This window comes from Pseudorca crassidens, chromosome 8 (assembly GCF_039906515.1).
Source record: "Pseudorca crassidens isolate mPseCra1 chromosome 8, mPseCra1.hap1, whole genome shotgun sequence".
NCBI lineage: Eukaryota > Metazoa > Chordata > Mammalia > Artiodactyla > Delphinidae > Pseudorca > Pseudorca crassidens.
In genome coordinates this window covers 32,923,338-32,949,140 of record NC_090303.1, presented here as the reverse complement: position 1 = coordinate 32,949,140, position 25,803 = coordinate 32,923,338, and the positions used below count along the sequence as shown (strand labels likewise).

The following is a 25,803-nucleotide window of genomic DNA, read 5'->3' as shown; positions in this document are numbered from 1 at the left end:
ATTCTGGCACACCAAGGGTAACACTGGGCTCAGCAGGGACCCTTCTCCTTCCGGGACCCTTCTCCAGGGCAAGTGGGCATTGATTCAGACTGATGGGTGCCCCTGTTAGGCTGGGCAGTACATTACGGCTGGCATCCCCGTCCACCTCGTATCCCTCACGCAGACCTGGAGCCATCCGCCACCGTCTCCGCACAGCTCAGCACATCCTGTGCTCTGGGGTAATCCCATCCTCCAGGCGCTGCGATTTCTGAGTCTTCGGCCCAACCTTCTTGCAGTAGCATCAGCTCACACTTACTGACTGCCTGCCTCTGCTCTTCCTTTCTGAGGCTGAGTTCCTACGCCGTGTTCCTGCCTTGCCAGCTCCCAGAGCTGGGTGTGCCGCCCCGTGGGCATGGCTGAGTTCGGGTGCTTTAGCGACAGCACCACCTCCGGAAGAGAAAGGAGGGTTTCCGGAACGGGATGAGGAGAAATCCGAGTCTCAGTAAGGAAGAGGGCAGAGGAGGGAGATGAAAGCAATGAGGGGCATGGGAGCAAGCTGGGATGCTGGTGCAGTGAGGCCCTGAGCATGAACCCACCATGCAGGCTGGGGAAAGAAGGAAGATGCTGCCTGTGGGTGGGGCTGGCTCAGCAGGAGATAGGTGGGCTTGGAGGAGTAAAGGGAGCCCAGGCCCAGCTACTGAATTCTCACCTGGGTCCCTTGTGCCAACTCCTTCCCCTGGTGAGCTACTTAGCCCTGGTTCTAGGGGTTCATCTGCTAAATCTGCTGCTAAATCTGGGGTTCATCTGCATCCGGTCAGTCAGCCCTGCCCCAGACCTGGGGTCCATCTCAGGAACCCTCCCTGATGTCTGGTCCCTGCTCTCTGAGACAGACTTGCCAGAGACAGCTGCCCGTCAAGGATCTCTACATGCCGCTGAGATGAGGTGACACTGCAGCAGAGACCTGAGGATGGAGGGGGTAAGCTATGTGGACGTGTGGGGAAAGGGCCTTCCAAGCAAAGTGAACAGCAAGTGCAATAGCCACGGAGTGAGCACGAACTTGGCGTGTTCAGGGAATGAGTGGGAGAAAATGATCTGGGGAATGGGGTAAGTTATGGGGGGGCACAGGTGATACCGCATAGGGCCTTCCGGGCCAGGTAAGGAAGCTGGATTTTACTCTGAGTGAAATAAACAAGATGCTCTTCTCAAAACCTCACAAAACTTGCAACCCGAAACAGCTAAGGTGACAGGGAAGAAGCAAAGATGAGCTCAAGTCGAAGAAGCAGGATGTGGTCCTGGTTCTAGCTGTATCTTTGTGACAAAGCACGATGCCAAGTTCTACTTCCCCTACCCTGCAGCCGGGCCCTTTCTCCCTGGAGGCAGCCCCTCCCCAGGAAGAACACCCTGTTGCTTCCCCTCTCTGTCGACCTTGCCCTTGGGCAGTTAGCCTTCCTTGTCCTACGTCACCAAGTATGAAAAGTGTTCACGTCTCCCTCCTTGGCCCAGAGGAAGAGACAGAAGAGAATGAACAACAGCCCTGGTTGGTCAAGCCTCTTAGCATGGGTGCTCTGTGTGGGGGAGGGCATGGGGGAGGGGTACTGAGAAGGGGAAGATGCTGCGACTTTTAGATGAAGGGGAACAGAGGGACTGGCCCTAAAGGACAATCTTCCCTACCTTCCCTCCGTCCCTCCTCTCGGTCCAACCACCACGCGTTCCCTAGGTTGAAGCCTTATTTCCTGTTCTTCCTGTTGTCAAGCCCAGTGTCTCTGACTTCACTCAATGGCAGGAAACCCTGACCTGCTTCATAAAATATGCACTGGCCATGTCTACACAATTTTACCCATCTCCCCACACTCTGCCCCATACTCCTTGGTGACTGGAGACTTTATCTGGCCCAGAGACAGGTGACAGTTAATGGCCAGGATTCCAGTAGGTCACTATATTCTAGTTATAACTATTGTTGTCCAAAGAATAATCTGTGTAGCAAACTGCTGTGCAACATGTCCATACTCAGTAGAGTTAAAAGACAGCTTTTAAAATGATATAGATATAATCTATCTCTATATCTACTGATCTATCTATCCATTCATCCATCCATCTATCTACCTGGGTCCCCAATAGAAAAATGGATAAAGAACACAAAAGGCGACCAATAAAAGAAATATAAATGACTGAAAACCTTGAAAACCTCAATCTTTCTAGAACTCAAAGAAATGTATATTAAAACATTGACAGTAGCCAGTGAACACGAACAGTAGCCAATGCTATTCAGAAAATGGGGAAACAGACTCTTTCAAGCATTATTGATGGTGATGTAAATTGATATGACCTTTCTGGAGGGGAATCTAGTAAGAGGAAAATTTTAAACAGGCATACCCTTATACAGCAATTTTGCCTCCAAGAATTTATTCTTAGGAAATAACTGTACAACTCCACAAGGACATATGTACAAGGATTTCCAGGGAAAACCACCTAAACCTCCACAGTAGAAAACTGGTTAAATAAATTGTGATACATGTATACCATGGAATTGTCTTTAGCTACCAAAAATGATATAAAGCTGTATTTACTGACAATGGAAAGGAGTCTACAATATAATAAGTATAAGAGTTAGATTACAAAAGTGTGCAGTGCATGATACAATTTTTTTGAAGAGTCTATGTTAAATGTATCAAAAGCCTGGAAAATATATATGCCAAAAATAAATCATTTTTGGTTACCTCTGGATTATAGGATTCTGTTTGATTTTTACTTTTTCGTATATTTCTGCATTCTCTGAATTTTAGGTAATGAACATTTGTAACTTTTGAAATCAAATAAAATCAGTAGTGCTGAAATGCTCTGAAAAGTGAAATGAAATGCTTGGTCAGGAGACCTCAGTAGAAAGGAGATGGCCTTTCCCTTCTGCTGCCACCTGAAGCCAATCCACCACGGCATCTCCAGATGGGATTATGCTTCAACCATCTCAGGCAGATGAGAATCTATCCTATTGCTAAAGCTCCTAGAGAAAGAGGCTTCAAAATTTACCTTGACAATCCATTCCAGGCTTTATCAAATCCATCTGAAAAAGAAATTGCCCCTAATATCTAATCTGAAATACCTGTTCTGTGATTTAAACCATTGCTTTTCTCCTTCAACTTGCAGTGAAAATAGGAACTGGTGGCTTCCGTTGGTCCTAATCAAGAGCAATTATTTTCCAGAATATCTAAAATTATATACATCCTGCAAGTTAAACACATGTTCATACATACACGCGCATGCACACACACACACACACACACACACACACACACACACACACACACACACACACACACACACTTTCAGGACTCTCCGTACTGGCATTATCACATAAGTAAACATTAAATTCTGAGCCTTAGGCCCAGTCGAAGAAGCCGTTTAGAAAGCCCCAGCCCATCCTAGGCAGCTCGGAAGCATGGAATTGCAGCCCCAGGTTGTTTGTCTGCCTGTTCAGCAGTGACACTGTCAGGAGGGTAACCTGGAGCAGGAAGGAGAACTGGAGATGCTGCAGGAAGATATCTCAGACTTGTTCTGATTGATGAGAAAGAATATCAGCCCCAAACCTCGAGAAAAGGAGAGAGCAGTTTGCTGCTGCTGACAGGCCACGGGAACGATGCATTGTGACAAGAGCTTTCTGTCTCTCTGCTCTTTAATTCCTCCTCCAACCTGTTCTCTCCCTCCTCTTCCTACTGTGCCTTCCCTTCATCACCTCCTGCCCAATCCGTTGTCTTCAATCCCATCACGGCTCGCGTTTATTGTCCATTTACCATACATCAGACACTGTTCCAAGAAATCTACATGTACTCGCTTAATTCTCACAACACCCTAGGAAATGGATGCCACTACCCACCTTTTAAAGTGGTTTCACCCAAGAGATCTGACCTCTACTTGCTGGACACCAAATGGTGCCTAGATGCAGCCTTTTGGATCCACAGGGGGGTTCTCTGACCCTAGAGGGGCTCTGGGAGGGGAGGGCAGATGTGCTCAGGAGCTACCATGGCTCAGGGACCGAGGGAGCTGATCAGGGAAGAGTAGTGGAGACCTCAGGCTGTGGAGCTTGGAGCAAATGCTGTCACGTCTCGGCCTACAATCTTTGGATGTGCCTGCTTTCCAAGATGACTTGCAATCACCAGGTGCTGCTTCTCTGTGCCTGAGGGCTTTAATTCCCCAAACCAGAGTAGGCCACTCTGCCCCTGGGAGCAGCCCTCAAACTCAGCAGTTGGTATATAAATACCCCGGCCCCCTCAGGCCTTGAGCGGGATTATTCTGGGTCATGAGTTTTGTACTTTTTCTCCATGGGATTAAACCACAGCCGTAATGGTAACTGATGTGACAATCATCTTTATCAGCTGCCTTCATTCTCCTGAATTACTTCCCACTGCCCAGTATATACTACTTGTACTTGAATCCTCATCTCCTTCTTGGGAGAAGGCAGTGTTTATGACAGGCCTGGTTTGAACTCCAGCTCCAGTCCTTCCTTTCTATATGACCTTTGACGAGCTATGACTCTGAAAAGGGGGTGAGGTATTGCAGGGGTTAGACATTTCTATATATGAAGTTCTGGCACTCAGGCACTGAAGAAAAGCCCATTCTTACTATTGCTGCGAAGGGGGTTCTGTTATGCGGTCACTGTTCCTATTCCTTAACAATAATGCAACATCTTTTCCTTCTGCACTAACACTTCTGGAAACTTTAACCCCAAAGGCTTGCAGCTGACCACTCTCCAGTCTTGGACCAGTAAAGCTAACAGCAAATTTGACCTGTTGTAAAGACCTGATATATGAGACATAGCTCCGGAGAGTTCAATTTGTATTTCAAAGAAAGAATTGTAAATAATTTTCCAAGAATGAGTTTTCCACCCACTTGCTAATTTAGAGATGCTCGTTCCTTCCTTGGGTAGACGGCTTTAATGTTGACAGAACATTTCCATCCTACTGGTATAACTGCGTTTGATTCTCCCGTCGGATCCTTGTGTCAGTCAATATAGGACATCTTGTGCTCCCACAATCTCAGTGCATCCACACAACAGACATGTATTTCTTGCTTGCTCTCTCATGAGTCAGCTGGGGAATCGACCCCATGTCATCTTCTCTGCAGCGTCCATACTGACCAGACAACCATCATCTAGCATACGGCTAGCACTATGGCAGAGGGAAAAGAGCAGTCGGGAGCTTTCTGTTCTAGCAATTAAATGTTGTGCTCAAAAGTAACACTCTCGGGCTTCCCTGGCGGCGCAGTGGTTGCGAGTCTGCCTGCCGATGCAGGGGACGCGGGTTCGTGCCCCGGTCTGGGAAGATTCCACATGCCGCGGAGCGGCTGGGCCCGTGAGCCATGGCCGCTGAGCCTGCGCGTCTGGAGCCTGTGCTCCGCAACGGGAGAGGCCACAACAGTGAGAGGCCTGCGTACCGAAAAAAAAAAAAAAAAAAGTAACACTCTCATTCCCTCTCACAATTCACTAGCAGGATCTGGTCACGTGGGCAAGAAGCTAATTCTACCATGTACCTGGAAGGCAGGCAACAGGGAAACATTGGTGTATAAAAGTAATGACTACCATCACCTTATTCCTACCCATTTTATTTTGGAAAACATGAGTTTAAGTGCTTTCTTAAAGTCACCCAGGGAGTCGGGGCAAAGCAGGACCTAGGATCCTAGTGGTTCCTTCTCCCTGAGATGCCTGAAGAAGACTACATTGCGAGATGAAGGTCCCACCCCTTTCTCACCTCTCTCCAAATTCAACAAACCTGAACCATCTTTGTAATCCTACCCACTGGCAATCTCAAGGTTAAGGACTGAATGGTGAAAGGTCAAAGAAACTGACTTTCTGAAGTAACTCCGGGATCAGGTGACAAGGGGAATGTTTTTCGTAAGCAGTAGGCTGTGGAAAGGAAATTGGCTCCTACCTCTGGCTGGATAGAACTATCTTATTCCCAGAACCAGGTAGAACTCTCTAAACAGTAGGATTTTAAAGCCGTCAGTCCATATCTCTAGCACGTGGTGTTCTCTGGAATCCTGAAGCTTCTACCCAGTAGCGCCCGGAGCCTGCTCATATCAGCCTGCAAGAACCAACTGTGTGCATCTTTTCCCGGCTCCACAGTCAGCACAATGGTGGCTTGAAATTGGCCACGGTAGGAATATTTACACCACAGAAATTGGAAAAGCTATAAGTCAGGTCTTTTTTCTCCTAGATTGCTGGTTATTAAACACGTCCCAGCACACTGCTGTTCCTACCTTCAACTCTTCACACATGCTTGGCTTTCCTTCATGCTTTTGCATGCCTCATGGGCATACGCGGAACCTTGAGAACTGGAAAGCGTCTCTGAGGAGAGGGGTTCTGCTTTGTCTCTTTTTCAAGTTCCTCCCTTCCCTGGCATATACGTACATGGCCTTTACCTTACTATTTGCCAGGCCTTGTTCTAATCACTATATGTGTAAAGTCTCTCATCCCTTGAGAGAGGAGGTAACTTGTCTTAGGTCACACAGCAAGTAAGAAGCACAGCCAGGTAAATCTAGCTCCAGCATCCCTGCTTATAATAACCACACTCTACTGACTCTCAGAGCACATAATAGAAGAATAGTACGATTTTTAATTAATTAAGAAATCATGTTAAACACCATTTTTCTGAATATCCGAGTTGAATTACATCTGGCAACCACATGGTTAAAGTGGATTTTTTCACTCATTTAATATTCATTTATCGCACACTGGCTGTACACCAGGCTCTATGCTAAGTCATGAAAAGGACACAAGGATGTGGCCAATATGAGGTACCACTTATCGTGCTCTCAGTAAACAGGCACTGTGGTGGGTGCTGTGCGGGGCTACAAAGATGACCATGATGACTGATGATGATGACAGCCATGAGAGTTACTGTTATTATTATTATTATTATTATTTTTGCGGTACGCGGGCCTCTCACTGTTGTGGCCTCTCCCATTGCGGAGCACAGGCTCCGGATGCATAGGCCCAGTGGCCATGGCTCATGGGCCCAGCCGCTCCACAGCATGTGGGATCTTCCTGGACCAGGGCACGAACCCGTGTCCCCTGCATTGGCAGGCGGACTCTCAACCACTGTGCCATCAGGGAAGCCCAAGTTACTGTTATTTAAATGCTTAATTGCCACACCTTGTGCTGAGTATCATTATATTTCAATTTTGCTACACGTTGTGAGACAAATATTTTATACTTTGTGCCCATTTTACAGTTGAGGCCCAGGGACATGTCAGGAGCCACACAGTCTGTCAAAGAGCTCACCATGCAGGCAGCTCTGACGACACTCTGTCTACAAGGCAGGAGAGTTAGACTCTGGCGTTCCTCTCCATCACCTTCTGACCACAGCCAGGCAGTTCCACCTCTGTTCCAACTCAATTCTGAAAGTTTACATTTCGGCCTTCAGGAGATCTTTGGTGTTGTCAATCCAACACTCTTTGAATACAGATATAGTGAGAGGAGGCCCATAAACCAAAAGAAAAAAAGACTTTTCCAAGCATTTGTGTAAGAAACATGAATCATTAGCATTCCAAAGAAGCTTACAGCAAGCATAGATGTGCTCGATATTCACTGAGTTCAACACACAGTGCCAATGAGACCAGAAACTCATTACGTGCTCGGTAGGGAGCTTAAAACCAAAGCAAGGACCTCTTCCTACCCTGGCTTTGTAATTAGAACCTCCTGTGGGAACATTTTCAGTAAGAATAAAACTTTGAGCTTGGAATTATCAAAGTTAACTTTGAAATGAAATTTTACTATCAAATAGCGGGATAAAATTTTAAACAAATATACTAGAACTTACACAACTCATTGAATGTCTTTACCTTTACGGATGAGTTATTCTTGTGTTCAACAAATAGTGTTATCACTTAAAAGTATATCAGTAGCACTATTTTTAGAGTTTTTTTCTGGTTTAATCTAGGAAACACACACAAAAAGCAAGGGGTGTGTGTGTGTGGGGTGTGTGTGTGTGTGTGTGTGTGTGTGTAGGGAGTGTTACTATGTAGTCCATATTTCTGGTTCAATTCAATCACTTACCCTACTGAGTATGTTTGCTTCCAAATGATTTTATGCTCTTTCTAAAAATAAACTTCATCTGCCACAGACTTTGTAACCAACAAGGAGAGCCAAAATAATATGCCACAGGCTCTACAGTCCTCCAAAATGACTTGAGGAATAACTTCATCAAGAATACTCAAGGTGAGAGCTTTGAGAATAAACATACTCATTTGCATGGTTTTTCTTAGGTACTTTTATCCCACTACTTTCAAAACGATTTGAAACATTTCTTGATAATTTAAATTGTCACATTAGTTTATCCTAGCATTTCACTGACTAAATTTCTGGAAAATGCTTGTTTTTGTTTGAATGAGAAGGAAAAAGATGCAGGGTGTGAAAAGGACATACTGGGAGAAAAAAGATCATTAAAAAGAATTCATTTAAATATGAATTGGATACACTAAATATATAAAAAGACATGACAAACTAATAGGATAAGGGGAAATTATTTTAAATCCTTACCTTACATTAAAGAGCAAAACAAAATAGAGACAAGTGAAGGAGTGAATAGACTATAATTACAATGACAAGTGTTGGAGAAATGGGAACATTGCTGATGAGATGTAAAATGGTGCAGCCACTTTGGAAAACACTTGGTTGTTTCTTAAAAAGTTAAGGATAAATTTACCATATGACCCAGTCATTCCCCTTGTAGGTATCTACTCAAGAGAAATAAAACTATATGTCCAGAGCTTCCCTGGTGGCGCAGCGGTTGAGAGTCTGCCTGCCAATGCAGGGGACACGGGTTCGTGCCCCAGTCCGGGAGGATCCCACATGCCGTGGAGCCGGCTGGGCCCGTGAGCCATGGCCGCTGAGCCTGCGCATCCGGAGCCTGTGCTCCACCAACGGGAGAGGCCACAACAGTGAGAGGCCCGCATACCGCAAAAAATCCCACAAAACTATATGTCCAGACAAAGGCTTGTGTATGAATGTTCATAGCAGACTTTTCATAATAGTCAAAAGGTAGAAACAACCCAAATGCCCAGCAATGGGTGAATGGATAAATAAAATGTGGTATATCCATCAATGGACCATAATAAAGGAAGAAATTCAACCATAATAAAGGAAGAAATACTGATATATGCTACAACATGGATAAATCCTGAAAACAGAGTAAGTAAAAGGAGCCAGTTACAAAAGACCACACAGTGTACGATTCCAGTTACAGGAGATGTTGAGTATAAGGCAAATTCATAGAGGCAAAAATTAGATTGTGTGTGCCCAGGACTAGGGATAGGAAAGGGGAGTGACTGCAAACGAGCATAAAGTTACTGTTGGGTGATAGAAATGTTCCAAATTTAGATTGTAGTGAAGTTTGCACAGCTCTGTAAATTTGCTAAAAGTCATGGAATTGTATACTTAAATAAATTTATGGTATGTAAATTGTACCTCAATAACACTATTGAAAATAAACACTATAATTGATGACTTTACCTTCTATCTATTTCTAAAATTAAATATAAAAAATAACAAAGGGATTATAAATATGATTACATAAAAATATAGAGATTTTATACATCAAAATAAAAATAAAATGCAAATAAACTGATAATAACATTTACCATACATAAGACAAAAATTAATTTAATTAGTATACAAAGATTTCATACAAATCTTTGAAAAAATAGTGAGATCCCAATATATAAATGGGTAAATGGCACAAATAGACTAGTTCATCCTGCCCTTTGAAAAATAACTAGTAAACTTACAAAAAATGTATTCAACCCTAAGAATAACCAGAAAAATGTAAATTTTAAAAAAATAATTTTCACCAGTTAAAATAGAGTTTTTAAAAAATGTAATATTCCATTTTTACTGGAATTACATAATATTGGCCTATGTATGGTGAGAGAAATCTTCTTGTGTCCTGTTGGATTAAATACAAATAAGGACATTGTTTTAGGAAAACAATTTTGTTATTTGTCTCAGAAGACTGAAAAATATCTATAACCTTTGATTAGATAATTCTACTATAATTATATGATGCTAGCTTAAGAAAATAATTTAAGATACAGGAAAAATTTAATGTACAGGTATGTTCAGGTGAATAGTTCTTATAATAATAGATGACAAGAAACAGCCTAACTGTCCAACAATAGGAGAATGTCTAAGTAAACGATTCTGCATTCATACAATGGAATACTATGTACCATTAAAAATATTTATAGAAAATTGATAATAACATGGTAAATACTCAAGTCACCATATTCAGTGGAAGAAAACCCCATCAGTATACAAATGGTAAAGTGAAAAAAAAAATCACATCAGGATACAGTATCATTTCAATTAGTAAAAACAATGTGTGGAAAGAAGACTGGAAGGAAATATACTAAAGTATTAACTGTCACCATCTCTGGATGGGTGGGATTCCCAAATATGCATTGTGATAATACTTTCATAGTTAGAAAACATAACTCAACTGCTGTTCTTACAAAGGGAATCTTCAACACAAACGACCAAAGGCAGGTTTCCCAGGATACCTCATTTCCTATATTTTGAAGGTCATCATAACCTTATCTATCAAAAATTGGTATTGGATCAACTGACCCGATGATTTGATGTGATACATTAAAATTGAATTCACTGGACAGAATACTGTATTCTCTATTATTCACATGCCTTTTAAACCAACTTACTGATTCGTTGGCAGCAGTAAGTTGTTTTGCAAGAAAAAGTTAGCAAGCCGTCTACCCACTGGGGCTGTCCACTATTATTCATGGCCTATTTGTTGCATTTGATGATGGCCCGGCAAAGCAATCTCGGTCTACCATATATCAACAGCAACCATGCAATTAAGTCAATTCATGCCCCAAGTCAGTCAATTCAATGAGACAAATAAGGATTTTTTTTTAAATGTCAGTTGGCATCACATGAAGCAAAATTGATTGATTGACTGAAATCTCAGTTTTCAACTGATTTGCATAGTATTCTGAGCACTCCAACCTGCAGCCACTTTGCTTAAAATACAGCCTGTTTCTAGCTACACTATCTCACCAGAGCCAATAAACATTTTTTAAAAATCTGCCGTAATTATCAAGGTACCAACGTTTCCATTCTGACTGACAAACACCCTAGGTGCAACTTAAATGAACTGCAGGCACTGAAGGGAGATGGCCTGCAGCCTTACCCCAGAGCAGAAATTCTGAGGAAAAGGTCTTTCGGACCTGACTTCTAAAGAAAAAGCAAAAGGAACAGCTTCTGACAAAAGCTACCCTGCTAAAATCAGCCACAATTCCCACGTCTGCTTCCCATCACATATTTACAAGTGGCTATTAGAGCCCTCAACGCTGACAACAGTTTCCTTAGACCTGGAGACTGCTGTGCTGTGATTATTGTTTTTGTTCCTTTCTGTCTTCTCTGACTATAGACATTAGGCTAGAAATATCTGTTCCATTAGACCTCAGAAGAAAATAGGGCACGGCCCTAACTCAAGGTGGAGGCAAAGCACTCACCACGGTGCAGGTGAGGGATCCCAGGCTCTGGTCTCAGCGATTTCACTTACAGTAAGATCTTGGGCAAGTCATTCCATTGGACTGCTATGCATGGCATGAAAAAGAGCAGGTTTGAAGAGTTCTAGATTCAATGGTACTATAAGCCAAGGCATCTGAAATGCAAAATAAAACAAAGAAATAATTGGTTGAAATGCATAGCTAAGCTCACACGAAAGTAAGGGAAATCCTCAGAGGAACACCTCCCCCCAAAAAAGAAAAATGAAGTGAGAGAAGGAATTCAGAATTTTTAAAAAGTGGTGAAGCCAAAGTTGCCTGGGGATGTTTTCTGATATTCACTCATCAGGAAGACAGACGGTGAGACCTTGGGCCTTTGAAAGGTATCAAGTCAAAAGACAGATGCTCCCTGTGAACAAAACACATAAGCCCTGCCTTGAAGGAGATTATACTCTAATGGTGGAAGGCAGAAAATGAACAAACGTACAAATCAGACAATGATGAACGCTAGAAGAAAAATAAATAAGGGGAAGGAGGATAACGAGTAACTGAATAGGGGTGAAATTTCATTTAGTTGAGTGAAGAAAGGACCCTGGTAAATGTAACACCTAAGCAAGACCTGAGAGGAGTGAGGGAGTAATCTATGCAGGTATTAAAGGGAAGTGCTTTCTAAGCAGAGGGAACCAAAAATGTAAAAGCCACTAAGCCAGGCCTGTCTGAGGAAGAGAGAAGTGGCCATCTGCTGCAGAGTGAGCAAAAGAAGAGTGCAGAAGAGAGGGTCCAAGAGACAGGCGGGGGCCAGATGACAGAGCAGCCTGTGGGCCACATGGGGACTTGTATGTTATTCAAAAGAGCTGGAAAGACATTGAAGGGTGAGTTAACATGTAGAAGGCTCATTTGGAGTGCTGTGTGGAGAACAGACCATAGAGAAGCAAGTCTAGAAGCCGGAGCACCAAATAACACAACAGGCCAAGCAAGAGGTGATGGTGGCCTAGACAACTTGGTGCTATGGTCTGAATGTTTGTGTCCCCCCCAAAATTCACATGTTGAAATCCTGACCCCCAAAGATGATGGTATTACAAGGTGAGGCCTTTGGGAGGTACTTAGGTCATGATGGTGGAGCCTTCATGAATGGAATTAGTGTTCTTATCAAAGAGATCCCACGGAGCTCCCCAGCCCCTTTTACCATGTGAGGACACAGCTGAAATGCCAGCTATGAACCCAGAAGAATGCTGGTTCACCAGAAGGCAACCAGGCTGGCACCTTGATCTTGGACTTCAGCCCCCAGAACTGTTAGAAACAAAATTCTGTTGTTTATAAGCCACCCAGTCTGTGGAATTTGTTGTAGCAGCCTGAACAGACTAAGACACTAGGTGTGATGGAGATGGCAAAAATGGCCAGACTTCGGAAGGGCCGAAAGGACTTCCAGACTGATTGGAAGTGGGTTGCAAGAGAAAGACAGGCTCAAACCTGACTTCCAGACTTGTGGCCTGATTAACTGGAAGAATAGAGTCAGCTTTTCTGAGATGGGAAAGGGTAGAGGAGGAACAGAGGGGTTGGTAGTGATCACTAGTTTGGGTGTGGACATATTCTGTTTGACATCATATTAGACCTACAATTAGAGATACATAGCTTATTGTTATGTCAGTAAGTAGTGACAAAATAGGCGAGTTCCCAAAAAGGTATAACTTTCCAACTAGAAAATCTGACTATTCTTATTAACTTAAAATAAATTGTCAGTGGTTTTGTGTTTCCTCTTCCCACAAGGAAAGCATCAGTAAATTCTAACAAACATCCAAAGATCAGAAAATTTCCATTTTTATTATACAACCTCTTAAGATGGAGAAAGAGAAGGACAGGAAGAGGGAAAGGGAGATGAGGAGGAGGGAGACACGGAGGAAGAAAACTGGAACTTCCCAATGGACTTCATAAAGCTAATGTATCAAAATGAGACAAGAGTCATGCAAGAAAAACTATACAACAATCTCATTCACGAACATAAAGCCAACGATTCTAAATAAAGTATTAGCAAACCAAATCTACCAGTGTATAAAAAGTAAACTACAGGGCCTCCCTGGTGGTGCAGTGGTTGAGAGTCCGCCTGCCGATGCAGGGGACGTGTGTTCATGACCCAGTCCGGGAAGATCCCACATGCCGCAGAGCGGCTGGGCCCGTGAGCCATGGCCGCTAAGCCGGCGCGTCCGGAGCCTGTGCTCCGCAACGGGAGAGGCCACAACAGTGAGAGGCCCGTGTACCGCAAAAAAAAAAAAAAAGTAAAATACATATGACCAAGGTGAGTTTAATACTAGAAAATATTTTAATGTAACATATCTCAGACTAAAGATTTGAATAGGCTTTCACCACAAAGGAATCATAAGTGGTGAGTAAACATGGAAGATGTTCAAACTCATTAGTAAATTGGGGAAATAGCATTTAAACATACGACACTGACAAAGAATTTTTAATCTGACAATACCAAGGGTAAGCAATGACCAACCCTATCGCAAAAAGTAACCAGTTGCAATAAGCAAATAACAAGCCCTAGCACCGAGACTGCGACTTTAAATGCCATTTCCCAGAATTCTGGAGAAATGGCCGAGTCCAGGTCTGTGACATAGAATGTATAAAAAGAACCTGGCACTTCCTGTCACAAGCTGGCAGTTCCTCCAAGCTGTTGGAGAGTATTACAGAAGGGTCAAAAGGACACACAAAGCAACTTAAACAGGCTCCCACTGGCCGAAGAGGCGACAATTGAACATCAATAAGTTTAATAGCTGTAATGGATTGAAATATCAAATATATTTTAAATGTGGTAGATAATAACTTTCAAAATTCACTGGTCATATCTAGAGGACGTGGGGAACCAATGTGTCATTTTGAAAACTAGTAAATAAAAGGAACAAATCAAGCAAACTGAATCTATTTGCAGACTGTATCTTGGGATGCCAAATAGTTGATGAGGAGAATTTCTTTATAGAGGTATCCCAGCAAACAAATGAAGTGGGAGTGATAGAATTTTAATATTTAACACCATAATTAAATAAGGAATCCAGGTAATAATCATTAATGGCTGTTGCTAACGTCATTAAAAAAACCCCAGCTAACTGGATATTATATGCTTCCTGATGGATGGAAGTAGAAACACATCATCTGACACATTCTTGCCAAAAAAACTGAAGCTAAATCTCAACAGTTCTCTAGATCTTGCCACCAATTTACAGGAAATAGAGCGTTCTGTGAAACATGTTGATTGACATGTTGGAATGCAATCAACAAAATCCGGACTGTGGAAACTATACAGAATAAATGACCTGATTTCTTCAACAAAGACACTGTAAAGAACAACATTAGAGACAGAGAGGAGACCTATACATCAAGAAAGACTTCAGAGTTATTTCAAACAATGTAACTGTATTACCATATTGTACTCTATGAGTCTTATTTGAATACTGATTTGAAACAAATAAATAAAGTGATAATTTCTGACACACTCAGAAAAAAAATTTTTTTAATGTGACAATACCAAGGGTAAGCAAGACTGTGGTATAACAGAGAATCTTGTACACTGCTTATGGGAGTGTAAACTGACACAATCACTTTGGTAAACAACTAGTCATCAAGTAGGGCACTCAAGGCTATATGTGCCCTACAAATCGGCCGCCCTACTCCTAGATTTATACCGTGGAGAAACTCTTGCCCACGGGCACCAAGAGACAGTATGGGAGTGTACACAGTGGCAAAGTTTGTACAGTAAGAACCCCCTATCCAGATGCCCAGCAACCACAGCAGCAAAGCTAAAGTGTGGTGTATTCATAAAAAGAGATGTCACAGTGCAGTGAAAAGTGAGTCAACACACTTACCTATATCAACATGGATAAACCTCATATCACATTGCATACTTTAGAAGAATACATACAGAATGATACCATTTACACAAAGCTCGAAAGCTTACAAATGTAAACAATTTATTAAGATTGTAAGTGTGTCTGATGGGCTTAAAAGGCCTGACGTAGGTTGGGTAGATCTATACTTGGTAAAACCATAGGAAAGATAAAAGCAAAATTCAGCCAACGGTTGACCTCAAGGGCAGAGGGTGTGAGGGACTGGATTAGGGAAGTGATATACAGCATCTTCAACAGTACCACTCCTCAAACTGGTTGTGGACATGTGTGCCTTTGTTATATTATTCTTTATACTACACACATATATATTTAAATTCTTTTATGTATAGACAATATTTCAAATTTTTATAGACAGGGTGAACCAAATGACTAAAACCCTTCCTATCACTTAAAATTCAAGTCATATGACTTCTCATTTCCCTCACCTTCCTCTTAAGAAAAATAATAGTAACTTTCTCAAAAGATGTGGTGAATAGTAAATGAGTTAATGCACATGAAGTGCTTGGATTAAAAGCATAGGAAAAAAAAGAAAGAAAAGATTTAGGACTAGTATGAATATACAAATGCCCCATTACTTGTAAAGAAAGGGTGACTCTAAAATTCATAAATCTGAATAAAGTATGCATGAACCTTCCAGATATGTTCTAAGAGATGGTTTGTGTGCGCAAGGGCCATACAAATTTAGTATACTAATAATATCATTCAATTACGTCCAATTAAATCCTACTCTCTTTATTTTCACACCAAAATAAATAAATAAAGTGCTGGGATTAGAGCCAGACATATATGAAAACACATTAAGTGTTCAATAAATATAACTCCAACTATTACCATCATCTTCTATTTACCACCAGCACTACCAGGAGAGCACATCTTTAATCTTATGATGAAGGCGAGGAATTATTAAAATCCTGAACAAAGGAAGAAGTGGTGAAAGAATATTTTGGATTGCTGCTTGCAACAAAGAGAGGGCCAGCCAGGGGACGCCCTCTTCCTCTCTCCGCCACTGGCTGGCCTGACAGAAACCATGGGCTGGGTCCAAAGGCTTTACCCTCTGAAGAGTCATGGGTCGTGCTGAGAACGCAGAACCACAGTTGTGCCTCAACAGCCAAGTACTCTCAAGGAACCGGAGAGAGCCACTTCCTGCTGCTTAAAGGTGATGACCTCATTCAAAACTGTCTGTCCAACCTGCCCCAGGCCTTTTAAGCCAGTCAGACAGAAACACGTACCACCATGACTGGGCCTTCCGCATCTACTCTTGACGTGCATTTCACCCAGTCTTGTCTATACCGAGCACGGAACCCTTGACTCCATGATTCCAACTTCGACCTCCACCCAGGCATTTTGGACTTGATCCTGTTCTTAGCCTCCCTATCATTTATGCTATAGCTTGTCTCACCCTGTGGTGCTTCCCTTTCTGGGAAACACTGAATAGGAGAATATTCTCTGGTTCCCGGCCCAATGCCGGTGGCTTTGGTAAAATGCTTTTGGTTGTAAGAAATAGAAACCCCTACTCAAGTTGACATAAATAATAAGAAGATGGTATTCGCTCAGTAATTAAAAACTAGTCACAGGGTGAGTTTTGGTGGCCCAGTGATGGCACCAAAGACACAATTTCTTTTCATCTTCTCTCCTATGGTACCTGCTTTATCCTTAAAGCTGACTTCCTGCATGTTTGCAAAATGGCTGGAAGCAGCTTTAGGGGCTGTGTGTTTCCTTGTTTTTGTCTAGCAGGAAGGGAAAAATCTCTCTCTCCCAGTAGCTGTCAGAGAAGTGAAACATCTTCTTTTCCAAAGGCGCTAGACAATTTTTTTTGGCTCATTGGCCTAAATTGGGTTGTGTGTCCTGAGCTAAGCACCCTGGCTGGGGTCGGGGGGTGCTGGTGGGGTGTGTGAAATCTTCTGCTTGGGATTAGCTAATCAGAGCCTAAGGCTATGTTTCTGGAGTGGCGTCTCCTCTCCCAGAGCACAGGGGTGGTGGAAGAGGCATGATGCCTGGACCCTGTTTCACCCTCACCCCCAGATCCACTTTCTGCTCCATTCTGTGCTCTCAGGTGCAAACTCTTCAGAATGCATCACCCCAACTGCCTTGCCCTCTGCCTCCTAGTTGGATTTGCTCCTGGGAACAGCAACGGAAGATCCGAAGGTGGGAGGAGAACAGGGTGGGGATAACCGGCTCCCCAGCTCGCTCCCTGCCTTGCTGTGGTCCTAACAGAGGCTGTGTTCCTCGAGAGGGACACCTCCCGGTGGGTGCCCCCCACACCCTTCCAGCTCCAGCTCTAGCCAGGCTCTGGTCCCACCTCTCCCTCCCTCGCCCCACAGGCCCGGGGTGGTAACGGCGCCCGGCTGTTGCCTGTCCCTTAGTGCTCCACTTTCCTCTGTTGGTCCCCATCCCACCCCCATTTGTGTAACTAGCCCCTTCACTCAACCTTGTGGTGGTGACTTCTGTTTCCTTCTCAGACCTTGGCTACTACGGTATCTGAACGAAGAGTAGGAAAATGTGCCCAAGATGAAGGGAGAATGGATGCCAGGCAGCCCCAAACTGCAAATACCCACGACTCCTGCCATCCACCCCCATCGCCCAACCACCACACCAAAGGGAAACAAGAAACTCTCCCTTCAGGCTTCCCTGCTGGCGCAGTGGCTGGGAGTCCGCCTGCCGGTGTGGGGGACACGGGTTCGTGCCCCGGTCCGGGAAGATTCCACATGCCGCGGAGCGGCTGGGCCCGTGAGCCATGGCCGCTGAGCCTGCGCGTCCAGAGCCTGTGCTCCGCAGCGGGAGAGGCCACAACAGTGAGAGGCCCATGTGCCGCAACAAAAAAAAAAATAAAAAAATTAAACTGTCCCTTCATGGTTTCAAATAGTTCACTATTCTAGTTTATTATTCTGCTATGGATTACATATGATATGAACAATACTTACATACACACACACACACACACACATAATAGGAGTCTCGTCTCCTTCTAGAGAAATGCCGTCATCATTCCCTGAGAGCAAAGGACTTACAGTTGCTTCACGAGCTCAGGCAGAAAAATTCTAAAATCTTCAGACCTGCTGTTCCTGCCACCTGCCAACAAACGCTGCCGGGGTGCTCATAGTACATTTCAATAATCTACTGGAGGACGGAAGACAGAAAAACAGGGGAGAGAGGGAGGGACAGGGAATCTCAGAATGGAACGAGACCTAAATGAGTTATTCCACAAGAAAGGCACACTTCACAAGCCTCCTGGTTATTTGACTGGACTTCTGCACTGGCCGCTGGGGAAACCCTCCTCCCTCTCCACTCATGAACCCTGGGAGAGGTGAGCATGGTGTGCCCACAGCAGCACAACGACAGGTTAGGCCAAACCAGTTTTGGGAAGGGGGGATTTGTATAGGAAAGAGTGCACAAGTTATGGGGGTTTGGGGCTCGTTACACAGGAGAATTCCTATTGAGTAGAAAATATTGCAAGATGTCCAGATACAATAGGGAAGAGTATAGCAAAAGATGGGCTGAGGACATCTTTTGAGAAATCTCATTCCAAAAAGTCACCCACTCCTACCCCTTCAGGAGGAGTGAACCCTTAGAACTGGTTTAACTGATTGTCAACTAAGGTGAACTGAAGAGAAAAAACTTCTGGGCTTTATCATGGTGAATGTGCATCTATATGTGAGTGTGTGAGAGAGAGAGAGAGAGAGAGAAGAGAGAGAGAGAGAGAGATTTCCCACCACCAATAAAGTTCTCCTCTCCCCTGTCATCTCCTCTGTAGCTCCCTGAGCATGCTTTACTGGGGGAGCCCACCTACATACATTGGCCTCCATCCTGACAGCTGGGGAAGGACACACACCCACACAGGGGCCTGCACCTGGAATCCCACCGCACAACAGCTGTTCCAACCACGTAGGAAGCATGGGGGTCACCAGTCAATCTCCACAAGAACAAAGAGCCAAGGACGCAGAGATAATCGTATCAAAGGGATTCAACTTCCTGGATGACCTCATTCCAAAGATCTGCGGAGAACAGATAAGCATCACAGGGCTCTGGCAGAGGGCCCCTCCAGGGAAAGGAAAGGGACAGGAAGCTGACTTTCCATAGTCTGTATTGCTTTCCTTGACAGAGGGACAGGGCACCTGTGGCCTTCAAAGTCATGATGCCCCATGCTGGCTCCTCCCAACTCCACAAGAAAGGCAACGAGGGACATGTCACCCGCAGTGTAAGGCCTCCACTGACCCCACGTGGGTTCCCTGGGGAGCTTTTCCTTCTGCGTCCCCCAGCATAGATTTCTCATGTTTTCATTCAAATGAATTTGTGTTTCATTCTTGAACTCTTTCTTTCATGTTCTCAGAATATACAGCATTAAAAATAATAAGAATAGGGCTACCCTGGTGGCGCAGTGGTTGAGAGTCCGCCTGCCGATGCAGGGGACACGGGTTCGTGCCCCGGTCCGGGAAGATCCCACATGCCGCGGAGCGGCTGGGCCCGTGAGCCATGGCCACTGAGCCTGCGCGTCCGGAGCCTGTGCTCCGCAGCGGGAGAGGCCACAACAGTGAGAGGCCCGCGTACCGCAAAAAAAATAATAAGAATAAGAATAGGTAAAAAAAGGTACATCTCAGAATATAATTTGTGAGCCTAATAGTTAGCAATAGAGAAAATTGAATATTTCCAAGCACTTATTCATTCATTCTCCCAACTTTTTTTTTAGCCCTTTCTGCACCAGACACAGATTCAAGCCTGGGAGACAGAAAGATAAAACACGTTCCCTGTTCTGGAAGAGCTCATAGATTTGCTGGAAGTCATAGACATTTAAACAAATGGCTATTTAAGTGCTACGAAGTCATTTTATCCCTAGGAATTCTACTAATATTGTATTAAAGAATAAGTCAGCCAGACTAAGAATCAGGTATCAAAGCTTTGGTTTATAGTGCTCAGTTTTGGCCCCAGAATTTGTTAATTTATTCAATACTCCTACCCCAAATCAACTGTCTTTTTCCCACAGAACTTTCTGCAATGAGGCAAAGATTCTAAATTTGTGCTAACAGGCTAGCTGCTAGCCCCCTGTGGCGACTGAGCACTTGAAATGTGACTAGTGTGACTGAGGAACAGAAATTTAAATTTTATCTAATTTGAATTAATTTAAATAGTCACGTATGGCTGATGGTTTCCATTTTGCATATCACAGTTCCAGAGTTCTAGTCCTATGTAGATCTGGCTAGATTTACCAAAACCAGTGAAGGTTAATCAACTGAGATTAAAATCAAGTAACACACCAATGGGCATAGTCAGCGAGGCATTAATAAGTCAACTGCTTGCCCACCTGGACTCATTCAACCTTGAATGTCTGGAAGAAAATGAACCTGTTACTCAGATAGGGCAGAAAAGGAGGTAGGAAGTGCAACCACAAAGCAAGGCTAAGCAGCTAAAACGGAAGCCCCAGGCACAAACAAACCAAAGAGGAAGTTTGGGGGGGACAGCGCCAAGTTGGTGTCAAAAAGCAGAACTAAAGCAAGGTCAAACTCAAGTCAAACGTCTAAATATTTCAGTTTTTAATCAATAGAATGCAATCGGAAACCCACTTATTGACAACCTTCCTTCTATCAAGAAATGTCCTTCTGAACGCTTCCTGTGTGCTCAGCACCAAGGGGAATTATTAAGAAATCTAGAGTAACATCAACCTCTGCCTTAAAGAAGTTGAAATTTTTGCTTGAAAAGACCAAACGCACACACATAGAGCAGTGAGAAAACTATACAAGACTGTATCCAGTAAAGCACTGAATGGTATTTAACTTAGCCATAGTTGAAGTTCACCTGTAAACAGTAATCAGGCACCACAAGCGGAGACGAAGGGAGGCGGCAAGTGAAGGCTACAGTCTCCAGAAGGTCTTCATGGGGTAGGGGAGTTTTGACGTGGGCTCTTTGCGACTCTCGGGACTCAATTCAAGTTAGCCTGGCGTCCAGGCCCATCACGACCTGGCCTCCACCTACCTCTAGCAGCATCCTCATCAAACCAAGCCTACCCCTGCTTTTGCCAACATGACTTAGCTTCCCAGTTTGCACACCACCTCTTGTACTGAGCCACTGTATACGCAGAACCACTGGCGGACCTGCCAAGGGCCCCCGGCACTGGAGTCACAGACCTTGCATCCCAGCCTCGCCAAGTCCTAGCTGGGGGACCTCAGCCACGTTCCTTAACCTCTCCAAGTCTTGATTTCCCCAATTGTAAAATCAGAGTAATATTACCCACCCATAGGGTTTCTGTGATAACTGAGATAAATGAAAGGCTTACAAACAACTTTAAACAAACTGCTTTTCATACTTTACCTGACAATTTTCAACCTATGTTTTTTTTGCAGTACGTGGCCTCTCACTGTTGTGGCCTCTCCCTTTATGGAGCACAGACTCCGGACGCGCAGGCTCAGCGACCATGGCTCACGGGCCCAGCCGCTCCGCGGCATGTGGGATCCTCCCGGACCGGGGAACGAACCCGCGTCCCCTGCATCGGCAGGCGGACTCTCAACCACTGTGCCACCAGGGAAGCCCGATAAGAGGTGTTTTTGTAGTAAGAATAGGAATACAAATTTAGGGGAATGCTTAGGTTCATGGAAAAATAATGTTCTTACCAAATTAAGAAAGCTGCAGAACAGAATGTATTTGGAAAACTGTTGTTGAGCACATAATTCATGACTGTCTCCAAAGAACTGTGATATTTCACCACAGGAAATAGAAACTGTCATTGTCAAAAATTACCAATGTTCTTACATATAAACAAAGTAACTAAATCACAAAATTCTTGTGATAGACCTTATATTAAGTATCCAGTCACCCTTCTCAAAACAAACAAACCCCTTGCATCAACAATAAGAACAAAAACTTCAGCTTGGCAGTGCACATTTTCTTCCTCTGTTGCCCATCAGTAATTTGATTTTAGGAATGTTTGAGCCTTTGAATAACTATTTTGTAAATCAACCTACATGCCCTAGAATACTATTGAATTATTTTGGAATAGTTCCTTAAATGTTGGTTGCATTTTAATGAAAATCAATTGGAATATCTTAATAAATTATTCAATAAGTGGAGCACAAAAAATTCAGGTTGTGAAGATTTTTATGAATTGTAATTATCTAAAACAAGCGTACCCCGGGAAACATTGAAATTGTCTCTACCAAAGCAAGGGAGGAAATGAAGAAATTAAACTGTGGGAGCTCAGAGGTATACAATACCTTGCCTTGTGGGAAGGATCTTTTTTTTTTTTTTTTTTTTGGTACGCAGGCCTCTCACTGCTGTGGCCTCTCCCGCTGCGGAGCACAGGCTCCCGACGCGCAGGCCCAGCGGCCATGGCTCACGGGCCCAGCCGCTCCGCGGCACGTGGGATCCTCCCGGACCAGGGCACAAACCTGTGTCCCCTGCATCGGCAGGCGGACTCTCAACCACTGCGCCACCAGGGAAGCCCCAGGAAAGATCTCTTGATGAAGCTCCTATTTTTAATTGCATCAATTTATATTCTGTACTGAAATGGAATATAATTGAAAAGGCCTGCAATTTTACAACATTAACTTTAGTGAAACATTCAAACGCACCATAAATAGTGAGAAATTATTTGACAGTTTGTGCCTGGTAAAAGTATAAAGATGCTCTGAGTGGGGGAAGGTATTTTGGCTGAAATATTAACACGGTCCAATTTGAAAACATTAGAATCAAGAATATCCTCTACTTAGCTGCATTTGCTCTGACTTTACTAAATAATTCAGCACCTCCAGAGAGAGTATTTTCTCAGTTAAAAATATTTTGGTTCACAGAGAAGTGACAGTTTTAAGTTATTAATCAAATAATGCAACCGAAAATGATATGATGGTCCACTTTATTTTAAAAAATAAAAAGACTGAAATAAATACATTCTTCAAAAGTGTCAGGGACTTACTGCAATATAAACAAATATGACTGAAGACTGATCAAAGTTGTGAATATGTATTTATGGACAATAATGTACAATATTACGGCATAACACAGAGATATTGTGAGTTCAGTTCCAGACCACCTCAACAGAGTGAGTATCACAGTAAAGCCAGTCATACTAATTTTTTGGTTTCCTGGTGCATATAAAAGTTATGTTTACACTCTACTGTAGTTTACTAAGTGTGCAATAGCATTGTGTCTAAAAGATAACATACATACCTTAATTCAAAAAGACTTTAGGGCTTCCCTTGTGGCGCAGTGGTTGAGAGTCCACCTGCCGATGCAGGGGACACGGGTTCGTGCCCCGGTCCAGGAAGATCCCACAGGCCGCGGAGCGGCTGGGCCCGTGAGCCATGGCCGCTGAGCCTGCGCGTCCGGAGCCTGTGCTCCGCAACGGGAGAGGCCACAACAGTGAGAGGCCCGCGTACCGCAAAAAAAAAAAAAAAAAAGACTTTATTGCTAAAAATGCTAACCATCACCTAAACTTCAGCAAGTAATAATCTTTTTGCTGGTAGAGGATCTTGCCTCAATGTCTGCTGACTGATCAGGGTGGCGGTTACTGAAGGTTGTGGTGCTTTTGGCAATTTCTTAAAATAAGACAACAATGAAGTTTGCCGCATCAATTAACTCTTCCTTTCACGAATGATTTCTCTGTAGCATGCAATGCTGTTTGATAGTATTTTATCCACAGTAGAACTTCTTTCAAAACTGAAGTCGATCCTCTCAAACCCTGCTGCTGCTTTATCAACTAAGTTTATGCAATATTCTAAATCCTTTGCTGTCATTTCAATAATCTTCACAGCATCTTCACTAGAAGTGGTTTCCATCTCAAGAAACCACTTTCTTTTCTCACCCATAAGAAGCAACTCCTCATCCGTTTAAGTTTTATGATGAGACTGTAGCAATTCAGTCACATCTTCAGGCTCCTAATTCTAGTTCTCTTGCTATTTCCACCACATCTGCGGTCACCTCCTCCTGAAGTCTTGAACCCCTCCAACTCATCCATGAGGGTTGGAATCAACTTCTTCCAAGCTCCTGTTAATATTGATATTTTGACCTCTTTTCATGAATCACAAATGTTCTTAAATGGCATCTAGAACGGTAAATCCTTTCCAGGAGGTTTTCAATTTACTTTGCCCCGATCCATCAGAGGAATCACTATCTATGGCAGCTACAGCGTCATGAAATGTATTTCTTAAATAAAAAGACTTGAAAGTCGAACTTACTCCTCGATCCATGGGCTACAGAATGGATATTTTGTTAGCAGGCATGAAAACATTAACCTTGTTGTACATCTCCATCAGAGCTCTTGGGTGACCAGGTGCATTATCAATGAGCAGTATTATTTTGAAAAGAATCTTTTTTTCTGAGCAGTAGGTCTCAAAAGTGGCCTTAAAATAATCAATAAACCATGTTATAAACAGATGAGCTGTAATCGAGGCTTTGTTTTTCCATTTACAGAGCACAGGCAGAATAGGTTTAGCATAATTTTTAAGGGCCCTAGGATTTTTGGAATGGTAAATGAGCAATGGCTTCAACTTAGTCAACAGATGCATTAGCCCCTAACGAGAGCGTCAGCCTGTCCTTTGAGGCTTTGGAGCCAGGCATTGACTTCTCTCTAGCTATGAAAGACCTACACGGTATCTTCTCCCAAAATAAGGCTAAATTGTCTACGTTAAAAATCTGTTCTTAGCGTAGCCACCTTCATGAATGATCTTATCTAGATCTTCAGGATAATTTGCGGCAGCTTTTACATCAGCACCTGCTGCTTCACCTTGCCCTTTGATTTTATGAAGATGGCTTCTTTCCTTAAACCTCATGAACCAATCTCTGCTAGCTTCAAACTTTTCTTCTGCAGCTTCTTCACCTCTCTCAGCCTTCAAAGAACTGATGAGTTAGGGCCTTGTTCCGGATTAGGCTTTGGCTTAAGGGAATGCTGTGGCTGGTTTGATCTTCTATCCACACCACTAAAACCTTCTCCATATCAGCAATAATGCTGTTTCACTTTCTTATCATTTGTGTGTTCACTGGAGTAGCACTTTTAGTTTCCTTCAAGAGTTTTGCATTCACAACTTGGCTAACTGGTGCATGGAGGCCTAGCTTTCAGCCTGTCTCGGCTTTTGACATGTCTTCCTCATTAAGCTTATTCTTTTTCTTTTTTTTTTGGCGGGGGGCGGGGGCGTGCTGTTTGGCTTGTGGGATCTTATTTCCCCGATCAGGGATCCAACCCACGCCTTTGGCAGTGAAAGTGCCAAAGAGTCCTAACCACTGGACTGCCAGGGAAATTCCCTCATTTCCAGGTTTTGATTTAGAGTGAGAGACATGTGACTCTTTCTTTCACTTGAACACCTAGAGGTTATTAATTGGCCTAATTTCAAAAGTGCTGTGTCTCTGGGAATAGGGAGGCCCGAAGAGACGGAGAGAGAAGGGGAAATGGCTGGTCGGTAAAGCAGTCAGAAAACACACAGTATTCACCGGG

At 43.5% G+C, this 25,803-nt stretch overlaps 1 long non-coding RNA gene across 3 annotated transcripts in view; it reads right to left on the bottom strand.

The window, feature by feature from the left end:
* The window catches only part of LOC137228971 (uncharacterized), a 274,669-nt gene that overhangs the window by 36,287 nt on the left and 212,579 nt on the right, over positions 1-25,803 (bottom strand). Inside the window, exon 5 of one of the 3 annotated variants that reach the window (XR_010945472.1) lies at positions 11,512-11,648. The exons of the other annotated variants lie outside the window; for them this stretch is intronic. This is a non-coding gene — a long non-coding RNA (uncharacterized lncRNA). Of the gene's footprint in view, positions 1-11,511; positions 11,649-25,803 lie in introns of those variants that run through there. 3 annotated transcript variants of the gene reach the window in all.